General features: G+C 34.7%; 1 protein-coding gene across 3 annotated transcripts in view; it reads right to left on the bottom strand.

The window, feature by feature from the left end:
* CADM2 (cell adhesion molecule 2) overlaps positions 1-12412 on the bottom strand; it is a 1299579-nt gene that overhangs the window by 554453 nt on the left and 732714 nt on the right. The gene's annotated exons all lie outside the window — the stretch shown is intronic.

Here is a 12412-nt window from a genome sequence, read left to right as displayed (position 1 = left end):
AACATTCAGTATTCCTATGATTAAGTCTCAGTCATCCAGTCAGTAGGGATCCTGTGCCCCTGAAGATACACAGGGAGGGGAAACATTCAGTATTCCTATGATTAAGTCTCAGTCATCCAGTCAGTAGGGATCCTGTGCCCCTGAAATGTAAACTTTACCAACTTCTCAGGGTTTGTTTTCATTGCTGTTTGTTTCTCCTGGTTTCAATGGGACAGGAAGAGGGCTGGAGTTGGGTCAGCTAGGCTCTGATCTTACACGAGCAGGTTTGGCTATCCTTAAGTACTGAGGGTAGGCCTTGTTAAGTGTCCAGTATATTTCAACATTGCTTCCTTCACTTCCCCTGTGTGGATGACAGGGAGGAGGTGGGGAAAGAGTACTTTTTTCTGTTTGCCTGGGGGACTCTTCTCTGATATTTACTGTGGAAATCTCTTCAAGCTTCTCGGGGGCAGGCGGTAAAAACCCACAATATTATAAGGGCCTCCTTATGGTTGAGGTCCCTAGAATTTTTTAACTCTCAGATTTGTATACACTAAGCTTCAGTATTTCGACAATTACAGTTCAGGTTTTCCTATCCTGTCAGCAATTTTTCAAGTCAATTTCTACTTGTGAGTATCTACTTGGATAAGTCTCAAAATCCTTAATTTGCTTGTCCTCTAAACTTGAGAACTCTGCCCTGTGTATTCCCCTCTCTGATGAATCTAAGAAGAGTTGTTGATTTTTTGGTTTGTTCAAATTTTTACTTATTAAGATGGAATGGCGACTTGCAAACTCCTTACATAAGAACCCATGATCTGCATTTTACTGGAAATAATTCATTCCTGATTTGTAAATTAGTCATTTGGTTCCTTAGTGACAAGATCAAGCTGGAGCTATGTTTCGTAAAAGATCTCAAGTGTGTTACTTATTGGACTTTCGTGGTCAAATAATAAAGTAATAAAATATATAAATAAACCAACAGAAAAACAGTCATGGAGATACATGTGGGTCAAAAATGAGTGGTATGTATTTTGTAGATAAGTAAATAAATATGCGAAAAACAAAAATATAAAATAATAATCTCATAAGAAATCAAACAGCAATTAATTTAAATAGCTCCCTAATTTACTTTAGGTTGAAGAAAATGCAACAGATAACTTGGTGTGGTGATAATGTAGTTTAGAAATACAAAAGCATATTTTAAAATTAATTTTATGTTTTGAATTTACTTTAATAATTTACAAAATTCTTTCACAGAAATGTGATTTTTTTTCATTTACCAGAGCTTCCTGGCTTAAAAAAAATAAAACAGTTAATACTTGAAGACCTCATCTTTGAAGACAAGGATTACTATGCATTATGTTTAAATATGACATTTTAAAATTATGAGTGAGATAAACATATTTCAGTTCTAGAGAAGAGAAGTTACTAGACGAAATGACATATTGAAATGATATATCTAAGAAGTGTTCAACTTCTACTATATGGTCCCTCCTCACAGAGAAGATTTAAGAATTTTATGAGGCTCTATTTTCATCACTAGTTTTATATTACATTCAGTTCAGTTCAGCTCAGTTGCTCAGTCGTGTCCGACTATTTGCAAGCCCATGAATCACAGCATGCCAGGCCTCCCTGTCCATCACCAATTCCCGGAGTTCACCCAGACTCAAGTCCATCAAGTCAGTGATGCCATCCAGCCATCTCATCCTCTGTCGTCCCCTTCTCCTCCTTCCCCCAATCCCTCCCAGCATCAAAATCTTTTCCAATGAGTCAACTCTTTGCATGAGGTGGCCAAAGTACTGGAGTTTAGCTTTAGCATCATTCCTTCCAAAGAAATCCCAGGGCTGATCTCCTTGAGAATGGCCTGGTTGGATCTCCTTGCAGTCCAAGGGACTCTCAAGAGTCTTCTCCAACATCACAGTTCAAAAGCATCAATTCTTCAGTGCCCAGCCTTCTTCACAGTCCAACTCTCACATCCATACATGACTACTGGAAAAACCATAGCCTTGACTAGACGGACCTTAGTTGGCAAAGTCATGTCTCTGCTTTTGAATATACTATCTAGGTTGGTCATAACTTTTCTTCCAAGGAGTAAGTGTCTTTTAATTTCATGGCTGCTATCACCATCTGCAGTGATTTTGGAGCCCCCCAAAATAAAGTCTGTCACTGTTTCCACTGTTTCCCCATCTATTTCCCCTGAAATGATGGGACCGGATGCCATGATCTTCGTTTTCTGAATGTTGAGCTTTAAGCCAACTTTTTCACTCTCCACTTTCACTTTCATCTTATAATCCAGAATCTGAAGCGTTTAAAACAGGACAATTCTTATGGTTCTCATCCACCTTACAGGAATACTATATAATACTGTGTGTATGAGGGCATGTGTCCTAAGTCGCTTCGGTCATGTCCGGCTCTGCGACCCTATGGACTATAGCCGGCCAGGCTCCTCTGTCCATGGGATTCTCCAGACAAGAAAACTAGAATGCATTGCCATGCCCTTCTCCAGGGGATCTTCCGGACTTAGGGATCAGAAACCGCGTTCTGTCTCCTACATTGGCAGGCAGTTTCTTTACCACTAGCGCCACCTGGAAAGCCCATCTGATACTATGCATGGTAGTTAATTTACAATTATATTCCCAGTGTGACTAATTTCTCACAGTCTATTCACTGAAAGACTATTCACAAAGTAGTAAGATTAAGGATATGCCAAATATTGATAGAACTATGGAAATAATTCAGTATAGCTTAATATACTGCTTGCCATTCTAACTTTGTCCTTCAATTGCACAATATTAGAATTCTCAGAATAATTTTCTGTGGACAAAGTAGATCAGTGAATATACTATTAAAAACACAAAGATGTCTGAAGGTGAACATTAGAGAACATACCATCCTATCTAGCTGCAGCTGCTACACTAATAGATAAATCTGTATGATTTATGTCATCTATAAATACTGCTGCTCAATCCCAAGAATGATATGAACAGACACTCAGTCCTTAAATGCATTCGTTCCTATTATAATTTATATACTCAATCAGCAGAATGAATAGAAGTAAAAAAGGCTTGGAAATCCTTGGGAGAAGTACTTGTTAAATGTAACCCGAAAGCAGAGTTGAAAATTTTCTCCTTTTAAATTTATTTTCCCAGGGTCCTAATAAATGAAAGCTGGGCTGCTATCCAGGTTCCAAGTCACTAGAGCCTGATTGTTTTCTATTTGTTTCAGTGTTTAAAGCCAACAAAAGCTGCATTAAAACTGACGGTGCCAAGTAGTAACAAGCATACTTTAAGCATGGCTAATGTATGAACCTACAGCCTCAGGTTATAATATTTCAAATACAACAGAATTTAAAGCCTGGGCTCTTTGTCATTGCATTTTAAGAGGCAAACTTTTTTTTTTAATATACTTTGTTTATGAAAACACAAAATATCTCCCTAATCACAGAATAACTTGTGATATTCTATGATCTCTATTATTTTACATTTCTAGTAACTTATTGCTTATACCACAACTGTCTTCTTTATACAAAACTGTATCTCTTTCATATAATTTTTTTAGTGCAAACACACACACACTCACACACCATTGGCTCTTGTGCTTTCTTTCTGATTTTTGAAAATGTTTCTAATTTTATTAATTCACATTCTTGCCAGTCACTTTTGAGCAACAAAACAACTCCCTACTGCCTCCATTTCAAAGTATGAAAAATATAATCATCATATTTTAAAAAATTTCTTGAGTTCTATTTCTATATTTTCATTTAAGTAAATAAATTAAATCATCTTGCTTAATTATCCTTAGAATTTTCATATTTTATTGTTCTTAATTTTGTCCAAAACAAAAACTTATATGTTAACATTATGAACCTTTGAGCTGAACAGATGAAAGATCTTTATGTATAATCTATGCAATTTTTATGCAATTTGTAATTACCTTTCTACTGTTTTTAGGTTAATAATGAAACTATTTCAAAGGTGGTATATTTTAAAGAACAGAGCTGAGAAGTCTGATACTATAATCACTGTTTTTCTGAATTTGCATGAACAAACAGGTAACCAGTTATGGCCAGGATTTGAAATAGAGCCTTCAGATATTTAACTATAATCTGCTTTACCTTTTTTTCCCTCCACTCTATTTGGCTGATACAACTCCAGTGTTAATCTTCAATTAACCTATATTAATTTGTCTAATGATTAACAGAAATAAATCTCTATTGTGGTTGTGCTTCCCTCTGTTCGTATTAGGAAAGGGGTGACAGTGAGAACTATTTCAAGTATTGGAAAGAGTCCTTGACCCAGTTAATAGATGATATACATTCTCTCATTTGATTCCTTCCTGCTTATCACTCCATAATGTAAAGATTCAAAGCCTTTTAGGGTGTACAAATCGCTATTCGAACATCATAGATTTGAAAGATATCTAAATTCATTCGTTTTTATATCAGATATTCTAGAAACCATTTAATTTTTATTTTATTAATTACAGTAGCACCCACAATCTTATATATGTGCAGTTGTTTATTCTGCCTATACAAAATGCCTCTCACATATTTTAATCTTTAGATCACTTTGAACAATTCCTTTGTTCATACCAACTGGTCTATGATTCTATAAAAATCCCTCACAAAGGCCAAGAATAAATCTATGTATTAAATTTTTAAATGATTAGTATATTAATAATCATCTGATCCACTCTGTTCATTTTATAGATGAAGAACTAAGGCTCTGGAATTTCAGTTGGCAGGACTGTTACTCAAGAGGAAAAAAGGAGGCTGATTTTAATTTTCTTTTTATTCTACTGTCTACACTTTCAGACAAAGAGAATCTTATGTTTAAAAAGCTAAGCTTAGTCTGTATATTGAGATACAGCCCTGAAAAATGTAAGAGCTATGTTCAAATGATAGGAAAAAAAATATTCCTTCAAACCAAGGCACTATATGACACAGGCCACTGGTAAAGCACTTGCAAGCAGATGGCGTACAGGCTATATGAAGTCCCTTTCAAATGTAGGACTTATAAAATTCTCATTAAGGTAGTTTCTCTAGTTATAGTCATGCCTAAATCAATGGCTATGATACTATCAAACTCACCGCAACACATGCCTTTTATTTTTTAAATGAAGGCCTCAATATAAAAGTTCAGTTCAGTTCAGTTCAGTCTGTCTGACTCTTTGCGACCCCATGAATCGCAGCAGAAAAGTATTGCTGACCAAAAATTAAGAAAAAAGAGTTAAACTTCATCCTCCAATTTGTGATTCCTTCAGAACAAATATCTGTTTGGTTACTGATTTTGTGGTTATGGATTTTTTATTCTATTCATATCAATGATGTTTTGAAAGTAACTTTCTTAGAATCTAGCTTCCCTTGTGGCTCAGCTGGTAAAGAATTCACTTGCAATGCAAGAGACCCGGGTTCGATCCCTGGGTTGGGAAGATCCCTGGGAGAAGGGACAGGCTAACTACTCTAGTATTCTGGCCTGGAGAACTCCACGGACTATTTATCCATGGGGTCGCAAAGAGTTGGACACGACTGAGCAACTTTCACCTTCTTAGAATCTGATATTGGACAACTAAACTGAGTCAGTCATTAAATGGCTCAATTTTGCTGTATGTTTCTTAGTAGAGGATGTGAAACTGTAGGTGTTGAGAGACTCACTTGATCTTCAGTATATCAAATTCTTTGTAATAAGGATCAATTACAGTAAACATCTATGATCATTAAAAACCCTTTATAATTTTCTCTTGTATTGGTATTTGCATTACATAATAATATAGTTTACTATTATTTCATTTTCTATTCTGTCATATTCAGTGTACAATTAATTTATAATTTTAATTACACTATAAATTTACTCTTCTAAAAAATGTTTTTGGATGGCTCGAAACACATTTAAACTATATTAAATAACATCTCTTAAAATCATTTTTCTCTATTGTTTCTATCATATATGTTGCAATAGATCCAAAGCATTACTTAATTTTTTAAAAAATTTGATTTCCTGTATATTTGATTGCTTTGTCTATGCCTTTTCTATTGTCTTATTGAATTATTATCCACAAGTCCTCTACTTACATGCACATTTCTCCTCACCATTCCTTCCCATCAAATACAGAGATTATTTTCTCTATATAGAATTCATTGGGAACAAAGTGTACTTTACAAGTATTATTAGATCTTTTGGTGTGATTCAGATGTGTGTACCATTCAGATGTGGTACACATCTGAAGGAGCTCTAGTCTAGCTAGAAAAGATGCAGCTGATGCTCTGAAAAATTATTCTCTCTTGGTGAAAAGTTAGCTTGCCACTGCCTTCCCTGCTGCATTATTAAACACGAAGGAGTGATTCCCTTAATCCCAACCATCTGCTCTTCCCCTACTAAAAAGTGAAAACATCCCCTTGTGTTTACAAATGTTGCTGCTAAAGCCTCACAAATTATAAGAGATGGTTGCAAAATTTCTGTATATACTACAAGATCAAAACAAAATCCTAGTCACCAAAAATCTGTAAGAAATAAACCAAATTTATATCACACGATAAACCCAACTGTGCTTTAATGTAATGCAATTATATATAAACTACAGTCTCAGAATGCAAATTATTTTAGCATCTCAGTATAATATTTGCATTTTAAACACACTCCTACTTGTCCAAACTTCCAAAAGTACATACATTAAAAAAAATGGATCATCTTCAATTCTTTTTAATTTTTGCAGATTTGTATAATGTACAGAATTTTAGCATCAGGAAAGGTTTAGTTTCATTGGAATTAAAGGCAAAGCAAAATATCTGACTGCTCAGATGAGTAACAGACTCAAAATCTCTAAACTAGAAAAGCAGGGGCAAGTGTCCCACTGTCCCTTTTAATTTTCAGGCAAGTGACTTACTCTAAAGCATTAGTAGGCAAAAACAGTGCTACTGCTTTGCCGTAAACTCATGTTTTCCTCACAAAAGATAAAGTTAGAATCATCCTACATTAAGAATTCCAAAATACCAATCAACTAACTCACCAGAAACAACATTACAAGCGAAACAAAATTTAAATCCCCAAATATTTCAGTTTGATACTCACTAAAAAGCATTGGTTATAGTGCAACCCAAAAGTTCTTCCTAGTTCTCTTTTGTTTATAGTATGAAAATATTTCAGTTAACTTTAAATTTATTTTTGTTGAAGACCAATTACTTTAGCTTCCTTTAGGACTCTCTGTCAACAGGCTAATTTCTACTTCATAACGTTTATTCTTTTTGTGCGTAGCAAATAATTCCTTATCACCTACCCTCCAGACCTTTTCACCCATTATTTTCCTTAGTATTTTTCCTTTAACTCTTTCCCCCACACATTCATCTACAACATTTCTGAAAATTTTCATTCTTACTTAAAATGGAATTTGTATAATTAGCTGTTTTATTGTCATGGTGCCCAGCAAATAAAATTGTTTTCTTTGCAAATCTTTCTTTCAAATATTCTTTCAATTCACTCTAACATACCATGTGTTTATTTTTCTAGTCCATTTACCTGTCCTAGTGATTTTCTTGCTTTCAATCTGAAAATTTGAATTGTTTAAGTAGTGAGTTCACTGTGGTCAAGCACAATGAAACATTTACCTTCTTATAGCTTCTATGCTTGTTGCCTTGAGACTTCACTCCTTGATATTTATGACCAATTATTTTTCGTACTAAATCACTATCTTTGGAGATATGTCACAGGCTACTTCAATACCGATGTAACTAGCAAAATATATTTCCCTAGGTAAATTTCCAGTTCTCTGGTTGACTGTACCTATTCTAAAAGTGTTTTAACCGGGATTCTGTAAGCTTTACAGAAAGGCTCCTTTTTATGTGAACTTTCAGTGACCACTAAGCTAATAGCTTCATGTCAAATTTACTCTGATCTAAACAAAACATACACTTTATGAGTCTGTTCTTAAATAACCGTTCATGACACTATCTCATAAGATATACTTTGTGCCATGTTTCTTTGTTTCTTATCCCTAACCTTGGAGTAACACTCATATTTTCTAATCCTGTTCTTGAACCCAGGTTAGCCTCCTGACATTTGCCTTTAAATATGCTGTTTATTTTCATTTCTACATTTTATTAACTTCTTACAGTAATGTACATTCAACTTTATGGCCTTACTCCTTCTTTATATTCACCTTAATTCCACTAAGTTTTATATAATTTAGTTAGGATTTTCCTGATGATTATAATTGTTCTTTTTATTTTTTAAATAGCTGTGATGCATTTAAAATAATTTAACTTTTTTTTAACAGAAGCAAAGATAAAATTACAAATATATGTCAATGTTAAAAAAAATATTCTTTATCTTTTCAATGTGTACATTCAGATGTTATTGTCATATCTATACACCAAGTTCAGCCAAGGATCCAGACCAGTGATAAACCAGCATAGGATATGGGCAAAGCACATGGTCCTGATTCCTAAGGAGGAGCAATTTTGCAATATGGAAGTCACATGGCAGAAGCATGATCATAGATTGGTTACAGTTAAATGATCCTGCAGTGAGGCAATAGTGGAACTGGCTATTACTTTATTATGCTTTCAGCTGGACCACAACTACTTTCCAGAGTGAAATGATTCAACTCAAAGCCATTTCATCTCAATAATTCAGCTTTTAGAATCAAGAACCCATATATTATGGCATGAAAACTCCGGATACATGGGAGCTCCCAAATGAGGTTTCAGCTCTCACTTCTGGGCAGTTATGGAAACAAAATAGTAAGTAATTAAAATGAAACATTCATTACATACCTCCCCCACACACATGCACCCATGCACTGAGACACAAACACGTTTCTCTTATTTATGATTTTCCTTACTGCTTCGCTAATCAAAACCTCTCAGGACCAGCTCTGGTGAGTCTGTTCATACTAAATTGTGTCTAACATAATTTATGGCTTTTTAACCCTCCCTGAGGTGTTTGTACTTAATAGGATAGCATTTTGGGGAATATAAGACTAAAAAGAATGAACATTTACCAGTGAGGTATTTAATGCATCAACCAGCAGTAGGTGGAACGGACAGGCATTTCCAAGACTGGAAATCTCACCAGGCGGGCAGTTACCTCCCACTGGTGCCTGGCGTGTGCTAAGTCTGACTTTTTGCCACCCTATGGATTGTAGCCTGCCAGGCTCCTCTGTCCATGGGATTCTCCAGGCAACAATATTGGAGTGGGTTACCCATGCTCTCCTCCAGGGCATCTTCCCAATCCAAGGGCTGAACCCGAGTCTCATATCTCCTGCATTGGTAAGCAGGCTCTTTACCACTAGTGCCACCTGGAAAGCCCCTAAATTTCCCACTCAGTGTTCTGCTTTTACAATCTAATCTAATTGGTTGTTTGTGCAGGTGCACTATTTACACACGGCATAGTGTCTGCCCTAATGCTGACATTTGCCTTTCCTTTGGCCTCAAATGTAGCCAAAGTAATCCCTCTAGCATACTGTTGCTACTGGAAACATAAGCTTAAGCTCTCTGATTTGCTGAGTAGGGCTGCATTAAAAAAAAAAAAATCAGTACACAGTACAGCTAAAGATGATGCAGAGGTACTTAGATGAAAACAGACAATTTTGCAGCAGATTGCCTAACATATTGGCAGTTCTCAAATCAAATCTCAAATCAGATGAAATAAGTTTCAGAAAGTTATTTAGCATGAAGAATACATTATTAAATTCAATATATAAAGTGTTAATGCAGATCTGCTGGCTCTTATTGCTGCTTGCTTGCAGTCCTCTCTCCTGCAACACTGGTATCATAAACTTAACTGTCAGTGTGGGGTGAGCATTCTCCCTCTAATCAACTAGCAAACATGCTTTTTAGACATCATCTCTGCATCCTTAACCACATGTAGGTCACCTTCCAGAACTAGTGAAATTAAAACTTCAGAGATTTAGAATAATTTTTTCTATGTACCATCAGAGTGGTCAGATTTTTAACACATTTGTTATCTTTCTGTTATCTGAATTTGTGTTTTTAGTCATATTTTGAGGAAATCACAATAGGTGAAGGGTGCATTATTTACTAGGACACATTTTATTTCTGAAATGAGGCAGCTTTAGATTTTCCAAATTACTATTAAAATTTTGCCATTAAATTTAGATTAATTCACATGGTTTTTCAGGCATGCTATTTCTTGTTGTCATTGTGGATATTTCTCAGAAGAGGCACTTCATGAAAGGCCAAGGAACTGGTGGAATAGAGGCAGCCATTTGAAGGAAAAGCAAGGAAAGCAGACCTGCAATTTCAAGGATCAGAGAAGATGACTATTTATTGTGACTCATAAGTAATTCCAATAGTGTCATCTTACTTTAATAGATGTTCAGTGCAAGTTGTATCAGAGCAGTTTTCCTAAGACAGTAAGATCTAAATTCTCTACCTAAGATACTTCATTTGTGTGTGGATGAAGTGACACCTAGCTTAAAATCATGAAAGAATTCATTTCTTAGGAATACACCCTAGTTTTACTGGGGCAAATAATTTTTTTCCTGTGTTCTCAGTTTTTTCTTGATGGATTAACAGTGTCTGACACGAGTAGCTTTATTTTGGACAACTGGCCTCGGTTTATGTTGAACATCCTTTTTCCAGAGATAATCACCTAGTATCTTCTATTGACAACACATTTCTTCCAGGCACTATCTCAGCTACTTTATAGACGAAATATTTTTAGTCCTTACAGATTCCCAGTGAGATAAGTATTACTATGCTCATTTTACAGATTAGAAAACTAAATCTCAGCAAGATTGGCCGATATAAGACTAGGATTTCACTTGTATAGTACCAAAACCATTTTATTACAGTGATTCCCATGTGCTATCCATTCTTCATTTTGCTTCCCATATACTGGAATGTTCATGTGGCAAACTTCCTAACTTTCATAGGGCCAATTCACATTGACTATATAAAGGCTGAAAGTTAATTCCTGATGTTATGGAAAACCATTAGGTGTATAAACAAGATTGTGAAGACAGACTATTTTGGGGTACTTGCTTGCTACAGTGTCCTGGGTAAATTTTCCCTTTTGTAATGAAATAATTATTCAAAGATAATGCTTAGCACTGTATTTTCAAAATGCTCCTACATTTAAATTTTTAAGATGTTATTTACTAAGCTTTAGTCACATTGACTAAAGCCAAAGCTTTAGTCACATTGCAGCTTTTAGCTACATTGAGAGATATACCTGTACTTCTTCTAGTTTTATTAATAATTGTAGATTTGAAATAATTATATTTGCCTTATTTTAATTGTTATTTGTACTTCCAAAAATGAATTTTATTCTCAGATATTGTAAAAATTGAGATCATTGATGTGTAACTGATTCACTTTACTGTATAACAGAAATTAACACAACATTGTAAATCAACTATACTCCAATACAAGTTGTTTGAGATATTTGTAACTGTACTTATTTTTCATGTCATCTTTTCTATTGAAATCTAAATGGGAAAATAGTTTTGTTATGAAATAGTATGTTTGTGATTATCCTTTTATCTTACATGGTATCATTCATATTTTCATTTGATTTTACATAGAAAATAAAAATGATACATTTGATTTTACATAGAAATTCTGTGTGCCTTTACTCTGTTTTTTAAAAATCTAGGCTTTTTATATGAATTGATTAGCATTTGGTTTATCCTTAATAAATGGAAAGCAATTCACCCGTAAGAAAACTGTGAAACTGTTTTGTCTCAGCAGGCTCCATTGTGAAAGCTCAGCATGAGCTAGAGGGATGTGAGACAGGCCATGCTGTAGCAGACTGTTGCTGTACATTTTAAATGCTCATGAATTACCATCAGTAGGTGATGGGTAAAAAACTGGACAAATGTGAACAGCATGAACATCAACCACACTTTAATTAGTGGTGGCTCCCCAGTACACAAAATCACACATTAAATTGCAGAGCAAAATTCCTAGAAGAAACATAACAAGGCTTCACTAAGTAGTATCGTATCCATTAAATGAATGGTAACATTTATGTTCACATGGCTAAATATTTACCAACAGCTTTTACACATGCATTTTCTTATCTAATTTTTACAATAGCCCTGGGGAATAAATAAGGTGTATTTTTTTGTACTCATGTTACAAGATCATAAGGCTCAGCTCATTATCCTAATGGAAAATTTTGCTTTAACCCTAACTTTAAAGCAATATGTTCTGTGAAAATGTATTCAAAATGTGCACCAAAACTTAAAACCAAGCTATTTTACACTTATTAAAGATCTAGAGGAATGCAAGAAAAAATCATAGAAGAACTAAAATCTTATTGTACAACTCACTTATTTCAAGAGATCAATTGGCTAGAAGCAGATCAAGGCTAACAATTCAAGATCTAAATATTATCGGTTACTCAGTTCTGTGATACCTTTTTCATTCAACAAACCAAGGCTTTCCCAGCTAAAATCTTTGCCAGTACATGATAAA

This window comes from Ovis canadensis, chromosome 1, assembly GCF_042477335.2.
Source record: "Ovis canadensis isolate MfBH-ARS-UI-01 breed Bighorn chromosome 1, ARS-UI_OviCan_v2, whole genome shotgun sequence".
Classification (NCBI taxonomy): domain Eukaryota; kingdom Metazoa; phylum Chordata; class Mammalia; order Artiodactyla; family Bovidae; genus Ovis; species Ovis canadensis.
This window is presented reverse-complemented; position numbering and strand designations above follow the sequence as displayed.